This window comes from Astyanax mexicanus, chromosome 19, assembly GCF_023375975.1.
Source record: "Astyanax mexicanus isolate ESR-SI-001 chromosome 19, AstMex3_surface, whole genome shotgun sequence".
In the NCBI taxonomy this organism is placed as follows: Eukaryota; Metazoa; Chordata; class Actinopteri; order Characiformes; family Acestrorhamphidae; genus Astyanax; species Astyanax mexicanus.
In genome coordinates, this window is record NC_064426.1 from 6,428,269 (window position 1) to 6,445,264 (window position 16,996).

The following is a 16,996-nucleotide window of genomic DNA, read 5'->3' on the forward strand; positions in this document are numbered from 1 at the left end:
ATATATATATATATATATAGTACAGGCCAAAACTTGGACACACCTTCTCATTAAATGCGTTTTCTTTATTTTCATGACTATTTACATTGTAGATTTTCACTGAAGCATCAAAACTATGAATGAACACATGTGGAGTTTTATGTACTTAACAAAAAAATGAGCTGAACCTCCACAGTCACCTGACCTGAACCCAATCCAGATGGTTTGGGGTGAGCTGGAGCACAGAGTGAAGAAGACAAATGGGCAACAAGTGCTAATAAACACCTCTGGGAACTCCTTCCTTCAATGGAAAACCATTTCAGGTGACCACCTCTTGAAGCTCATTGAGAGAATGATGCCAAGAGTGTGCAAAGCAGTAATCAGAGCAAAGGGGGGCTATTTTGAAGAAACTAGAATATACATAAAACTCCACATGTGTTCATTCATAGTTTTGATGCCTTCAGTGAGAATCTACAATGTAAATAGTCATGAAAATAAGAAAAACACATTGAAAAAGAGAAGGTGTGTCCAAATTTTTGGTCTCTACTGTAAATCATAATAAAATGAATTAAGGAAACTTAAGGTATGAGCCATTTAATGTTAGCTCAATCTGTGGATTAATGAATGTGAAGTTATTAATTTAATAATCACACAGTGATGATGATGATCACCTCACATCAGTGTAACCCCCCTCCCCTTTCCCTTTCTACCTAATTCAGCAGTACTGTGTGTGTATGTGGGGGTGTATTAGGTGAGGTGCAGGGATGGCCTGTGTTGGCATGCTGATGCTCGGGGCCCGGTCCTCTTCTCCATGACTTCAGAGCCCAAACAGCGTGCCAACCCCACAACATGCTGCACTGCGGATGACTCAGCCACAGCGGTTGCCACGGAAACCGGCCTCCTTTGCAATCAGTCTCTTAGTAACAGTGTTGTTGCCAAGTAACAGTGTGTATGTGGTGTGTGTGTGTGTGTGTATATGTGTGTGTGTGTGTGGGTATGGATTTCCATTTGTATACATTTGATATCTCTATACCATTATGCCTCAAATCGCACTGAACACTTTGATCACTCTGATTATCCCTCTGAATCAGTGAGTCATTAATTATAGTGCAGTTGATAAAATCATAATATATAAATACAGCAATTCTGTTTATAGAGCTGGTAAAATAAATAATGCATCAAATAATGGAAAATGTATTTTTATCCATGTAAAGTTAAATACTGAGAGTTCAGTACATAAAAAATGATTGTAAAGCTTAAAAAGAAAATTCTGTCAATCCATAACAGAACCGAAAGACAGTTCAATACCAAAATCTTAAAAATGTTACATAACAGTCTTGACTTATATATATATATATATATTTCTATATTTCAAAATACATTAATTAAAATCCACCCACTAGTAAAAGCACTCATAGCCCAAGTCAAAGTGATGCTGTGTTTCATTTACGCTGGAAATTATTCTTCTAGAATTGTAATACATGCACAAATGTGAGAGTGTCATATATGATAAATATATGGCCATATAAAATAAAAAAACATGTATGTACATACAGTGTGTGCAAACTATACATATAAACCCATTCAAAATTGAAACAATTCCATACATTGACATAAATTTCCACCCCATATAATGTGGATGGTGATATATGTGAAATACATACAGTTTACAAAGTTACAGTGTATGCTAAATATAGAACACTTATACTTCTTAAGAACACTTTCAAAACATGTATATTATTGTTTTTATAAACTTCTACCACTCATGTATGATTTATTTACATGTCTTTAACAGTGAACATGCCTATAATACCATATGAACGTAAATGTATTTATAATATACGTACATATATTCATCTATATTTTATGGGTATTTAATGTTGTATAAACTTGTATCAACTTATTGAAGAAGCAGATTATATATTTATGTAAAAAAGCAGAGGAAGCAAGTGGATACATTGCTTTGCTAAAAGCGGCACCACTTGAAAATAAAATATAATAATATATATTTTTTCACATTTCTGTGAGTAGCTTTATTTGTTGAACTATATAAAACATATTAAACGACTAAACTGGCTTTCTGTATTATTTTATTAGATATGTATTAGATATGTAAAAAAAATATATAATAATATTAATGTGCAGTAAGTGCTTATTAATGTTTAATAATGTAATGTTAGTATTTACAACTTATTTACAATTTATAACCATTAGTAAAATATCCTTTACAAACGATATAAAAGAGCCTTATTTTAAGGTGGCACCGCTACAAGCTAACACAAACCATCATCTCATCTTTGCAAAATACATTCCTACAATATCATACATATTGTTTGATACTAAAGTATGTGTATATGAGTATATGTTACTAAACTGTGCATATATATATATATATATATATATATATATATATATATATATATATATATATATATATATATATATATATATATATATTATTATTATTATTATTATTATTATTTTTTTTTCGTTTTTAACTAATGACTGTAAAAAATTACGCATGCGCAATGTGGTTCTATTTTCTTCTGTTCCTAAGAAAGTAAGAAATTAAATTCCTTTTCCTTTAATAAGCTGCTGGTGCACAGGTCAGTCTCCTCTGCTAAGACTTGCACAGAAGTGACGTGCTGTTAAGATACGAACCTGCCAAAATCAGAGCTCATCTGGCTCTTAAAGGGAATGACAAGTGACACACTGATTGGTTTATTTCATGTTACACTCAAAAAACAACCATGATTAATTAAGTTTGTGCTAAATCACGATACCAAACACACATTGACACACCTTAAATCCAGCTATGCAATGTGCAATTGATGTCTTGTCTATGGATTGCGTTTTGTGTGTGTACTCCTGCTCGTATTATAAGCTACCTAGCTACCTCGCTAACTCGCTAACTCTCTAACGTTCTAGCAACACAAACACACATCTTGTTTGGCAGCGTGGAAAGAGGCCTAATTACAGAGGATTTGAAGGAGCAGGTGGAGCCGGGAGAGGCTGAATGAGGACGCGAGAGAGGCCACGGCTCCGACAGACAAAGCCCATCTCTCAGCGCTAGGCTAGGTCATTCATAGCTGCTGCAGTAAGAGGTGGCGGTACAGCAGTAGCAGCAGCGGCGGCGGTAGCAGCAGCAGCGGCCCACCCACACTCAGCTCCACCTACACCAGGAGCCCCTCTCAGGCGCGCTTGACGTCAGCGCTGACGTCAGTGCCCACGGATCAAAGGCAGCCACGCGCACTGCTGAAAAGGAAGTATTTTTAGCTGGCACTGAGAGGAAGAGGGATGGAGGGAGGGAGGGAGGGAAGGATGGAGGAAGGTGGGGAGGCGGCTGGGCTTTGTCTAGCCCCCCTCAGAGAGCTTGTGGAGTGTTTTCATGAAGGAAATCTGCCTCTTTCCCTCATATCTATGTTCATAACCCTCTGTTTGTTTGTGCCGCCGCACAGGGTGCATTACGTACTGTGTGTTCATTACCTTTACATTATCAGGAGTTTATCCTCGGCTAGACTGAGGCTGAGGGAGCAGGCTGTTTGTTTATCTTTTCACTGACTGGAAAGGAATGGGGGGATTTGCTTTGCTGAGACTGTCTGAAGCATCATCATCATCATCATCAGTCCACATTCTTACACAGAGGGAAAAAAAAGGATGTAGTGATAGTTGTCTCCATTTAAGACGGTTTACAATACAATACAATACAATACAATATACATATATATATACATTTACAGAATATAAAGCGCACTGCTTTATAAAGCACATCTATTTTATATTGGTCTATTTTCATACATAAGGTGCACCGGATTACAAGGTGCATTTTAAGGAACAATAGTAAGGAACAAAGGTGTCACACAGTAATTTACACAGAATTTGGGTGAGTAAAGCAATTCTGTTTATTCACAGTAAGCTTAGATTTCCAATGTTTTAGCTAGGTTAGCAGTAGCGCTTAGCAAATGCCACCCACTAGTGCTAAACTGATGATCCCTGAGTGTTCTGGTAAGCCAGTGCGCTATCAGCTAGCGGTTCATCCCACGTAGCTTGTTTTAACACAGAAAACATGTAGGCTACAGTCCAATATACTCTCCTCTAAACGGTAAAAGAACTAGCGCTGCAGTTAGCCACTAATGCTAATGCTGCTCCAGCCTCAGTGCTGGAGAAACTTTACTGAAATTTCTGAATAACGCTGTACTTCAGCTGAGTGATTTTACTGCTCTTTACAACCTGACTGGTAAAATTCATACATTTTAGGCACACTGTTGATTTTTGGGAAAATGAAAGGATTTTAGGGCGCCTTATATTGCAAAAAATACGGTAAATAGAGTAAATAGAGTCTATAATAGAATATAATAATAGAGCGTCACACCAAACCTCTTTCAAACACCTAATTGCTCTTTGACTTTTTGCTTTAATATTTTTTAATCTCCAAGTCAAAAGACTGTTCATATACAGTACTATATAAAAATGATATACTTTATATACTCTGAATTACTCTATATCACATCAAATCAACTTTATATACAGTGTATTTCTCTGTAAGAGTATCCAATTACTCTATTATTCTCTATTGTAGACTCTCATAAATTCAAAGGGTCAAAACTATTATACTGATATTATTATATTATTGTATATAATCTAAAATGCACTGTTTTTCTATAACAAATTTATATTCTGTTACAATCGATTATATGAAAACAGTGTCCTATATATTCTCCTAAATGAGGATAACTCTGTTGTATTCTATTCTACACTCTATATATAGGCTGTATTTCTCTGTTAAAAGTTGTCAGAACTGGTGTGCTCTCTTATAGACTCTATATACTATATATTAATCTATTACATGGAGACCACTATATTCAACTCTACTGTAGACTCTTTTGAAATGATATAACTCTATTATACACAATACATTCTCTAAAACTACTTATTTTACTCTTATATTGAACCAACACTATTATGCTGTATTATAGACTCTATATACTCAGTACTACTATATATAATATGGTGACAACCTTTTATACACCCTGTTTACTTTGTATTTCTCCATTAAATAGAGACATCCCTATTATACTGTAATAATACAGTTATAACTGTATTGTACCCTATTACAGACCATATGCACTCTATTTTGCCTTATTAAATAAGAAAACTCTATTATATATGCGGTGTACTCTATAATACTCTATATTACTTATATTTATACTTAAATTATTACTTAAACTCTATTATAGTCAACAGTAAGTCTATCTGCTCTGAATAACTTTATTAAATGAACTGACGTTACTTTACTGTATTGCTCTATTGTATGAAGTCATATTCTATTATATGACTCTATGTACTCTATTATAAACTCTAAAATTGAGGTATATTCTATTATAGAAGCTCTTGAATTAAAAAAACTGTATAATTAGATGTATTTGTTTATTCTGTAGTGACTCTCTATTGTAAGTTTTGTATGTATGTATATTTGTATTCTGTATTACTCTGTATTATTGAAAGGAGACAACTCTATTATACTGTATAACAGATTCTATACTCTGTTATACTCTATTACTATCAATTGATCTATTATTTATATTGTATACTTGGTTATACTCTGTTTTATGTATTTAATGGGTAATATCTCAGACAGAAATTCAGGTTTAGGATTGTGTATGTATATCTCAATCTATGCAGACAGTATATAAAAAGGGAGGCATATAATACATTACTGTATATCCAATCTTAATCACAATGCTACACAATGCTTCTGATTGTATTTAGGAAAAGAGAAAAAATATATCATAAGTATCTGAGCTCAAATGAAGGGAGAGCTATGGTGTGGACCAATATTTATTGCATCTCATGTCTACTCGCTCAGGTTTATATTTAGAAACCCACTAATGTTGGGAGAAGAAAAAAAAGAAAAGACAAAAAAAAAATGGATTTGTGACCAGCTGGGTCCTCCTTGTGGTGGCTTTAGCGCATAGCAGGGGACTAGTTTTGTATGAATGCTATCTGTTCTGAGCAATGATAATATATACAGGGGTTGGACAATGAAACTGAAACACCTGTCCTCATTTTAGTGTGGGAGGTTGCATGGTTAAATTGGAGCAGCCTGGTGGACAATCTTCATTAATTGCACATTATTGCACCAGTAAGAGCAGTAAGAGTGTGAAGGTACAATTAGCAGGGTAAGAGCACAGTTTTGCTCAAAATATTGCAATGCACACAAAATTATAGGTGACATACCAGAGTTCAAAAGAGGACAAATTGTTGGTGCACATCTTGATGGAGCATCTGTGACCAAGACAGCAAGTCTTTGTGATGTATCAAGAGCCACGGTATCCAGAGTAATGTCAGCATACCACCAAGAAGGACCAACCACATCCAACAGGATTAACTGTGGACGCTGTAAGAGGAAGCTGTCTGAAAGGGATGTTCGGGTGTTAACCCGGATTGTATCCAAAAAACATAAAACCACGGCTGATCAAATCACGACAGAATTCATTGTGCACCTCCCCTCAAATCCCTTTGTTCCAACAAAACAGCCTAACCTGTCAAATTATGGACTTGAGAGTTGCACGGGGCCTCCATGAACATTAATGTTTCTCAATTTTAAAACAAATGAAGAATGTACTTAATATAAAGAACGTTTTTGACAAGTTACTTTGCAAGAACAAATTTACAAAAACACAAGAAAGCAAAACCTATTGAGATTTTTATTATCAGCTTCGGTAAGGTTACCACAGGAGGGTAGACATCCATAATAAAATAGAAATATATACAATTGTTTAGGTATTTAATTCTCAACTGATTTTATTGAAGCAGAAACAGAGGCAAAGTTTATTTAAAATACAATAACTTATACATTTTTAATTGTGGGTCTAAACGGTGTACTTTAAATACATTGTATTCAATTGTATTTTTTCACCATCTGTACGCTTTATGATTTTCAGTGTTGCCAAGGTCAAGCATTACTGCTCTGGTGACGTCCTATACAGCTTTACTGCTTTGCAGATGTAAGCTAGATAGGCCATCCTCCTCAAATCATGACGTAATGCTGTTGGGCTCCTTCCAGGTTCATTATCATCCTGAACACCAGATGGCAGCAAAGCCAAACTCTTCTCCCGCCTTTTTTGCTTAATACTGTACAAACAGAACATCTTCTCACTGAACTCTGCTGGAGTATCTGCATTATTGCTGTGCACAGTATAAAGCCAGATGCTGGAGGTTTACAGGTGCATCTCAAAAAATTAGAATATCATTGAAAAGTTACTTTATTTCAGTATTTCAGTTCAAAATATGAAACTCATTTATTATATAGATGTATTACACACAGATTGATGTATTTGAAGCATTTATTTCCTTTTTTTGATTGTTTATGATTGTGGCTTACAGCCAATGAAAACCCAAAAATCAGTGTCTTAGAAAATTAGAATATTATATAAGACCAATTGGTACTTTTGGCAGTGAGGGCAGTATGCCAAGTCCTGCTGGAAAATGAAATCCGCATCTCCATAAAAGTTGTCAGCAGCAGAGGGAAGCAAGAAGTGCTGTAAGATTTTGCGGGAAAACAAAACTGCACTGACTTTAGACTTGATAATAAAACACAGTGGATCAACACCAGCAGATGACATGTCTCTCCTCTAAACCATCACTGATCATCAGTAAATTTTACATTTAATTTGTAAATCAAGGAATCAGAGTCTGGAGGAAGAGTGGAGAGAAACACAGTCCAAACTGCTTGAGTTCTAGTGTGAAGTTTCCACCAATCAGTGATGGTTTAGAGGAGAGACATGTCATCTGCTGCTGTTGATCCACTGTGTTTTATTATCAAGTCTAAAGTCAGTGCAGTTTTGTTTCCCTGCATAATCCTACAGCACTTCATGCTTCTCTTTGCTGATAACTTTTAAGGAGATGTGGATTTCATTTTCCAGCAGGACTTGGCACACTGCTCACACTGCCAAAATTGGTACCAATTGGTCTTACATAATATTCTAAGTTTCCATAATCATCAACAATAAAAATAAATAAACACTTAAAATAAACCACTGTGTGTGTAAAACATTTATGTAATATACGTCTTTGCGCTGCAGACAAAGCGTTTCTTTGATGTGCCTGTGCAATCCAGCGCCCCCCAGTGGTGTTTAATGACATCGCATTTGGTTTGTAGTTGGTTTGTAAGAGTTTCTTCATTGCTAGGTTACCTGTATGTGGCGAATCACCTCTAGGTTAACTATATGTGGCCACACCTCTCAGCCCCATCACATTGCAGGGTCGGAATTTTTTTTTTAGATTTTTCCCCATTTTCTCCCAATTTTGTCTATCCACTGGTCCCATCCCTTTGTGCGTCCCCATGACCAGTGGCACCTGCAACCGTAGGAGGATGCAGATGAGCACACGCCTCCTACGACACATGTAAAGTCAGTCACTCTTTTTTTCGAGCTGCTGCTGAATCATCATTTGAGCAGCATCACAGCGCGCTCGGAGGAAAGCACAGCGGCTAGGTTCCAATACATCAGCTCACAGACACCTCGTGCTGCCCGGCGCCACCTTTAAGTGTGATGGGTAGAGAGCGGCATCTACCCACCCGGAGGGAGTAGGGCCAATTATGCTCCCTCTGAGCACCGGCAGCTGATGGCAAAGCTACATGAGAGGGGGTTCGAACCTGCGACCTCCTGCTCATAGTGGCAGCGCTTTAGACCGTTGGACCTCTCGGCGCCCGCATGGTCGGAACTAACTGTAGTATAACTGGCAGTAATTAAGTTAATTAAGTAAATTGCTGTGAAATAAAATCACAGTGACTAACTGGCAGTAATTAAACAGTAAATTACTGCAGAATCAAAGCAAATCCCACTAATTAACTGGCAGCAAATTAACAGTGATTTACTTTGAAAAAAAAAAAAACGTAACAAATCACAGTAATTACCCTGCTAACATATTCAGGTGGCCCCCACATGAGATTTACCTGGGTATATTGTTCATAAACTGGGCTTGGGCTCAAAGTGAGCAAATGTATGTCCTTGTATGTCCACCAGAGGTGGAAAGTAATAAATTACATTTACTAACATTACTGTAATTGAGTAGCTTTTATTAGTATTTTTTTTTATTTTTAAAGTAATTTTTTAAATAGGTAATTTTACTTTTACTCAAGTTCATTTTGACAGAAGTAACTTACTTTGCTACATTGGAAAACTCCCCATTACTGAGTAAAAAATTAAATGCTGGAAAAAAAAAACCGAATCATCTGAATGAAAAAAAAATTGAGTTTTTTTCTCCATATTAGCGCAGCTGAACTTTCCCCAGAAGTGTTTATTACAATTAGCGGGAGAGACACTGTGTGAATCAGCTGTGCTCTGGGGAACCGGCGTTCTGTCGAGTTATGCTACCCATCGATATGTGCTTCTTTACGGCACTGCGCATGCGCATGGGGTGGTCTGAACAAATACTGCCTGAAAGCTCCAAATAATTATTTGGAATAATAATACATTTAAAACTACTTTACTTTTAAAATTTAATACTTTTACTTTTACTTGAGTAGAATTTTTGCAAGGTAAAGGTACTTTACTTAATTACAATTTTTCTTGGACTGGGCACCACATTAACTTTCTGTAAAAATGGGAGTTTTTCAACTGGGCAAGCTTAGGTTTGGTCTGTGGTGGGTTATTAAATGGGTTGGCATGGGTTATAATTGGACATTGCATGATCCAAGCATGATGCAATCTGGGTTTTATTTGGGCTTTAACAAGTGGGACCCACACTGTAGCTAAAATCAGGTGTAATGATCATTTTTGCAAATATGGATCAATTTTGAAATTTCACAATTTTTTAAACTCAATATTAAGTATTGGTGCAGATCCGTAAAACAGGTCTGCAAAAAATGGCCCATTGTGAAAAAGCCACCGGACCATGTATTTCTACAGATCCATGCCAGAGCCAGTGCTCTATCTGACTTTAATCCAGTGCTTTGTACATTTTCTTTTTGGAAGGCTTTCTTTGGGCTGTTCTAATATTACAGTCTGACCAAGTATGTTAAAAGACTGCAGCCTAATTGATGCACTTAATCCAGAACTTACTTACACATGCTGAAGTAAAGTGCCTCTAGAGGGCAGAACTGTGGAGGAGAGGAGAGCTGAGATTTATTGCGTTGTTAAAAAGGCATCTGAATGAAAATAGCTTCTCTGCCCTCCACAGTGTTTAAGAGGCAGTCATTTCTCACAATGACTTGTTTTACAGAAAAACACAGTAAAACAAACAGAGCTTTTTTTTTTTTAAAGAGCTGCTCATGGCCTGTCAGCATTTTCTAAAGCTGTTTGTAAGATAATATGTAAGATATTTAAATTATACTCATAACCCAGATATTTCAGAACATAACAGTGTTATCATAACAGTTCTTAGTAGTGTTTGATTAATTATTTTAAAGCTCTGCAGGTACAGAAAAAGTTTAGGCACCTGTGTTGGCATCTAAACTGATGATTACTGACTCAATAAAATAGTAAATGCTGAGAAAAGTATGGGGCTAAGTTAGAATAGTTTTTATTTTTTTATTACAGTTTAATTTTATTTCTTTTTTCTCTTCCAATTCAGCCGTGGTTTTATGTTTTTTGGATACAATATGGGTTAGCACCCGAACATCCCTTTCAGACAGCTTCCTCTTACAGCGTCCACAGTTAATCCTGTTGGATGTGGTTGGTCCTTCTTGGTGGTATGCTGACATTACCCTGAATACTGTGGCTCTTGATACATCACAAAGACTTGCTGTCTGTCTTGGTCACAGATGCTCCAGCAAGACGTGCACCAACAATTTGTCCTCTTTTGAACTCTGGTATCTCACACATAATGTTGTGTGCATTGCAATATTTTAAGCAAAACTGTGCTCTTACCCTGCTAATTGAACCTTCACACTCTGCTCTTACTGGTGCAATAATGTGCAATTAATGAAGATTGAACACCAGGCTGCTCCAATTTACCCATGAAACCTCCCACACTAAAATGACTGGTGTTTCAGTTCATTGTCCAACCCCTGTACATGTATCCAACAGGTCAGTGCAGCATTCTTTAATACCAGCTTCTATGGTACTATGGTCTTTTTTTTTGCTATGGGTCTTCATCTGAAATTGATGAATTTGGACAAGCCTTGGACGTAATACCCCACGCCATATGGTTAATAGCAGTAAGAGAGAGACTAAAGGGATTAACCCGCCACTAAGTTCTCGATGTCGGAAATGAATAGTATTCATTAGACCGGCCAGCTGTTGGAGAAGTGCCTAAATAATCATTACAACATTAGCTGGAGCTTGGGGAATATCGTTTTGGACGTTGGCTGACATGCTACGTTGCTTCAAAAATAGAAGCTTTCTCTTCATCAGGCTCATTTTAGAGGTTAAGCGGCCTCACAGCAGGGCCACAGTCAGGAGATGGGATGATTAAAGCTCTTGGAAAGATGTTTCCAAAGAAACGAGGGAAGATGTTTCAGATACCATGTTGTTGTTTTTATCCTATCTCTCTTTCTCTCTCTTTCTCTCTCAGGGTAATGCAGCCCCCACACAGTGATCACTATATCATTACTAAGATGTTGATATTATGCAAGACCAAGCACCAACACCAATGTGAGTGAAATCACTGGAGCGAAACAGGAAAAAAGCAGGAGAATAACAAATGCGCCGCATACAAAAACCCTATCCGGAGCTAGAGGGCAAAGCTGGTTTCATATGTTATTGATTTACATATGGAATTAAAAATAATTAGGCTTCAGTTTTTTGTGTTTCATTCACTATTGGAACTGTTTTAATATGTTTTCAGATTCTGTGTGTCCACAGGCATGCACAATATTATGCAAACCTTCCCAAAACGGGAGCAAACGAGCTGCAGGAGATGAGCAGTACATTTGTAGAAGCTGAAAAAGTTGTAGAATATTTCTAATAATTTATTCAAACTTTCATCTTGTTTTTGCATTCTCTCATTCTTACATTTTAGATCAAGCGCTTAATCTCAAAACTTAAATATCAGACAAATATATCCTGGGTAAATATAAAAATCACTTTTTAAATGATTAATTCATATTTTAAAGGGGAAAAAAATAACCTACCCAATCTAGCCATGTGTGAAAATGTGTCCGCTATAAATTAATTGTGATTAATCACACTTTTTGCAAGATTAAGTTAAGTACAATTTTACTAATCACAACCAGGCCTGATTACTGCCAGACATGCAGAATCAACAAATCGATTAAATAGAACCTGTCTGACAACATGAAGCAGCTAAAATAGCTCAAAATACAACTTATTATGCCCCAATCTAAAGAATCTATCAGTCTGAAAAATGTAAAAGTCATTTCTAAGGTTTCTTTGGGACTCCAGTGGAGCACAGTAAGAGTTATTATTCCAAGGAGTGGCCGGCTGACTGGACTTATTCCAAAAGGGCATGGACAACTCATCCAGGAGGTCACAAAAGAACCCAGAACAACATTTAAATAACTGCAGGTCTCAATTGCCTTAGTTAACGTCAGTGTTAATGGTTTAATAATAATGAAGAGACTGGTCAAAAATGGTCTCCATTGGAGAATTCCATGGCAGAAAATGAAAAATTTGGAACTGTTTGGAAACTGTGTGTCCAGACAGACCGGACCAATCACGAAGCCGGTTCAGGTATTAAGTCCCGCCTCTCAGTAGAAACAGCCAATCAGCTTGCTGGGTTTGCGCCGCGCGAAGGAGAGGCAGTTTGCTGTTTGGAAGCCCCGCCCCCTCGCTGTGAGATTTAGCAGCGGGATCGGGACGCAGCAGCTTCAGCTGATTTTAAAACAGAGATGGATATACGGAGATTTTTCTAAAAGAAAGGTAACGGTAGGTTAACCACGTCAACTGTGATGATATGTTTCTGATAGCTGGTTAAAAATACACGTCTCTGAATCAGCCCACAGATTAAACACACTGTGATTAATAAACTGCAGCTGTGTAAGTGAGTTAGCTTAACTTTGGAATGAGCTAGATTGTATATATATATGTAATGTTCAACTTGCCCTGTACCTGATCAGCTAATCACTGTTTCATTTTCAATTAATTTAGGATTACAGGACTTACTGTGAGCTATAATGAATGAATATTCATTTAGCTAACTAGTTAACTAGAAGCCAGATGTAGTGGATAGCCAGACTTTAGTACAGTACTTTGTGTTTGAAGTTTAAAGCAGTTTCTTAACCCCGATCACTGCCCCAAAATTTTTCCACCTGATCCAGCTGATCAGATAATAAACAGTAATTTACTGAGTTTACCTGTTAAAATCCTTTAAAGTCAAAGTCAAAGTCAAAGTCAAAGTGGTTTTTATTGTCATTTCAGCTATATACAGAGTACACAGTGAAACGAAACAACGTTCCTCGAGGGACCATGGTGCACATAAACACAGTGTAGACAGAACAATAGTGCAACAGTACAAAAGTGCACACAGACAATACAACACCATACAGACAAAGAATAATAAATAACAAGACAGTGTGCAAATTTAGCCCCCTATGGAGCCTAAATTAATCATTATGTATATCCAGCAGTGTATTAGACACATCATACCACCACTAACTTTATTAAATGCCTTTAAAGCAGAGGAAGCTCTAAAATATGCAGAACAGTGTTAATATGCAGTAGAATATGTAAGAACAGGGTTGAGAAACACTGCTGTAACGTGACTTCTGTTCATTTGTAGTTCACAGTAAGACCACATGTCCTGATGTTTATAAAAATCTCTATGAAACTTAAAGTTACATTCTTTTACATAAAAGGACACCATCTTAAGAAGAGCTCTCAGTAAAAAAAAAAAAAAAAAGCGCAGGAGAAAATGTAAATATACAACAGAATTGACATGACATAATAATAATAATAATAATAATAATAATAATAATAAACAAATCTGTTATATTATTTTAAATATTAGGTGATAACTGATTATTTTTGTCGTATGTATATTATTCAGACATTGCATGCATAATTTTTTCTAACAACAGTAAATGTAACGTGGAGTAACATGTTTAGGTTGTTAAATCACCTTATAATAATAATTTACTTTTAGAGTGGGCTTGGGTTCATATTGGCAAATGTGTCCCCCCCAATATCAAGTCCGCTCCTACGCCCTTGTGTGTGTCCCATTACATCTGGCGTAAGAACATCAAACTGGACGTAAAACATGGTGGTGGTAGTGTCAACAGAAAAACTAAAAATAACAGAAATTCGTAGGGGGGGGGGGGCAAATACTTTTTCACGCCCTATATATTTTTTTATATAGTTAAAATCACATATTGTTTCTTTCTCGTGAAGATGAGTGTCTTATCCCACCACTACCATTCACAGTAACAACATGCAAGTCTGATGAAACTCAGTCATTATGCAGTCAGATCTCATGTCTCTGAGCTTTCTGAAACTCTTTAACTGTGGTTGGTGGCTGGGCTGGTGCCGGCTCGGCCCGTGGGTTAGTTAAATGGTCGGGTGACAGATCTGACAATTTGGCCGGCGTAATTGAACAGTAATTAAGGTGGACGTTTAATGCTGTGGGCCTGGCCTCACCTGGCACGCTCAGTCATTAGAGGGGACAATATGGCACTGCAGCTGTTTCACCTATATAACAGATCTCAGTTTCTCAGGCAGGCAGCGAGCGAGCGCACACAGCCCAGCGTGAGCCGCAAAAAGAAAATGAATGAAAATCAGCAACAAGTTCTATTAGTTTTGTTTTCTTTAGGCTGCTTTAGCTTAGAGCCACTAAAAAAAAAGAAAAAAAATAGTAATGAGAATTGACTGGCGTGCGCTGATTAATTTCTTTCTTGAGAAGCCCATTTTATTTATCAGCAAGTAATCAGTTCATGTGCTGAATTTGATTAGCGCTAATCAAATGAGCGAGGGGTTTTATATTATTCAAAACCGGAGGACTGCGTTTGTCATGCACCGAGGAAATCAATGCAATACCTCGGAGAAAGAGCTGTTCAGAGCACTTATAAACATCCCATAAAGCATCTGTTCGCCAAAACATCAAAGTGCCGCCAGTATCTAATAATTCAGATGATAATAATTATTTGTTATTATGCAAGACATTAAGGATCTGTGAGTCCAGTTTTTACGATAATAGTAACACATTATTTGCAGGCCAGATACACAGAGACTTCATAACAGATGCATAACCTTAAAATAAAATAATGAAAAAAAAAATTATACTGGACAGGAATTATACGTCATTGGACAGGAAACAGTGTTGTGTCCCATGACTTTTGCCTAAAAATCTGGACTGACATGCAGTATATGTATGTGGGGTCTTCTAGGCAGAATGAGAATGGGAGATTGATTTGGGAGACTGATTTGACTGAGGTTTATATAGGGTGATGCACAGGTGCAGTTGGTTGACGCTAATCACCTCCAGGAATTCGGAGAGTTTTGTAATCCAAATCTACCATTTCTTCTTCTATGTCTACCTGCCCATGGTAGTTCTGATAAAAAAAATTCTGGTAAGATTAAAGACTAGCTAAAAGGGACTGTAGCGAGCATTTTGACCACCTGCATCACTGTCTGGTTTGGGAACTGCAACATCTCGGATTGTAAGACCCTTCAGCACATAAGCTGAGAAGATCATTGGAGTCTCTCTTCCTTCCATCACTGTAGATACTGACCACTGCATACCAGTACTGGACTGACCCAGGTCTGAGAAGGCCTAGATTCTTAGGCCCAATCCCATTTCTCTCTCCCATTTGTTTCTGAGGATCTGGCTCAGTTTTACTGAATGCAAGCAGCTGGTGGAGCATTGGAGACTTCAGAAGGGAAAACTCAGGGCTCAATAGCTCATTCACTCATAGTAAAACCAAAGAAAGAAAGGAGTGAAGTTTCTGACTGAGCACTTTTGTTCTCTATCTGTCTGAACATAACCTGGAATCGGATTCATCCGCTCTGAAAGGAGACCGCATCACACCCAGTTTAAAATGATTATTCCGCATGCTCGGTGCAATTACCCATTCTCACCAGATGTGGTTATAGAGTCTTATAGAGATGACATTCATAGAAAGTGTTACCAGCATTTTGAGCTCCTGCATTAACGCTTGGTATGAGAACGGCACCTGCATCTCGGATATCAAGACCCTACAGTGGATGGTGAGGACAGCTGAGAAGGCCTAGATTCTTAGGCCCAATTACATTTCTCTTTGTGCCCCTACCCATTGGTTTCGAGTGTAACCCTTCCCCTAACTCTGTTCATGGGTGAAGTCCTCTCCCTAAGAATTGGGACAACCCTTTAAGCACCCAATATAGATATAGCTAGATAAGTGGAGATACACAGTCGGATACAAATCTGATCTCGGCTCACATAAAAAAAAAAAAAGATTCAAATCCAGTTTGAAAAGATCAGATTTGCTGTGAAAAAATGTCAAAAAGTCAGAAGCAGTTGGTGCTCACCCTGACCACTTGTTTGGCTCAGTCTCAAAACAGGACCAGCCTGGGGAGCTGAAACTAGAACGAGCAGTAAATGGTGTGAAGTGACATAAAGCCGTCTTAAACGAGATCAGCGAGGTAGAAAACCTGCAGGAAATTCCATCAGGGAATGTCTCTTTTATTTAGAAACTGTCTACACAAACTCACCCGAACAGTCCGTGGCCTTTCAAGATCAATCCGGCCATTGATCTAACTGATGGAGTATTTGGGAGACAGGAATGTTGCTGAGAAGCCTTAAGCACTGTAATTAACAAATGACAAACGAGCAGCGGCGTCATCCATTACAATTTGGAGGACAGAGCCAAATTGGACTCTCCATGTGGCTGTGTATGGCTTCGAGACTGTTGTGGAGGGGGCTGGGTTGGGTGTATGGGGTAGGTAGGGGGGTAGATAGGGGGTTTCAATTCATTCATGCTAATTTGGCGGCATGCCTCCAAGTACTGGAAATGAGAGCGTATTGTTATAGATGACCTTGCACACTCGTTCTTACAAAGCTGTAATTCCCAGCACTAAATGATTTTTTTTCCTTCCATTAGTTTGTTTATGTCCCTAATGGCCTTAGTCTGTATGCGCCGAGG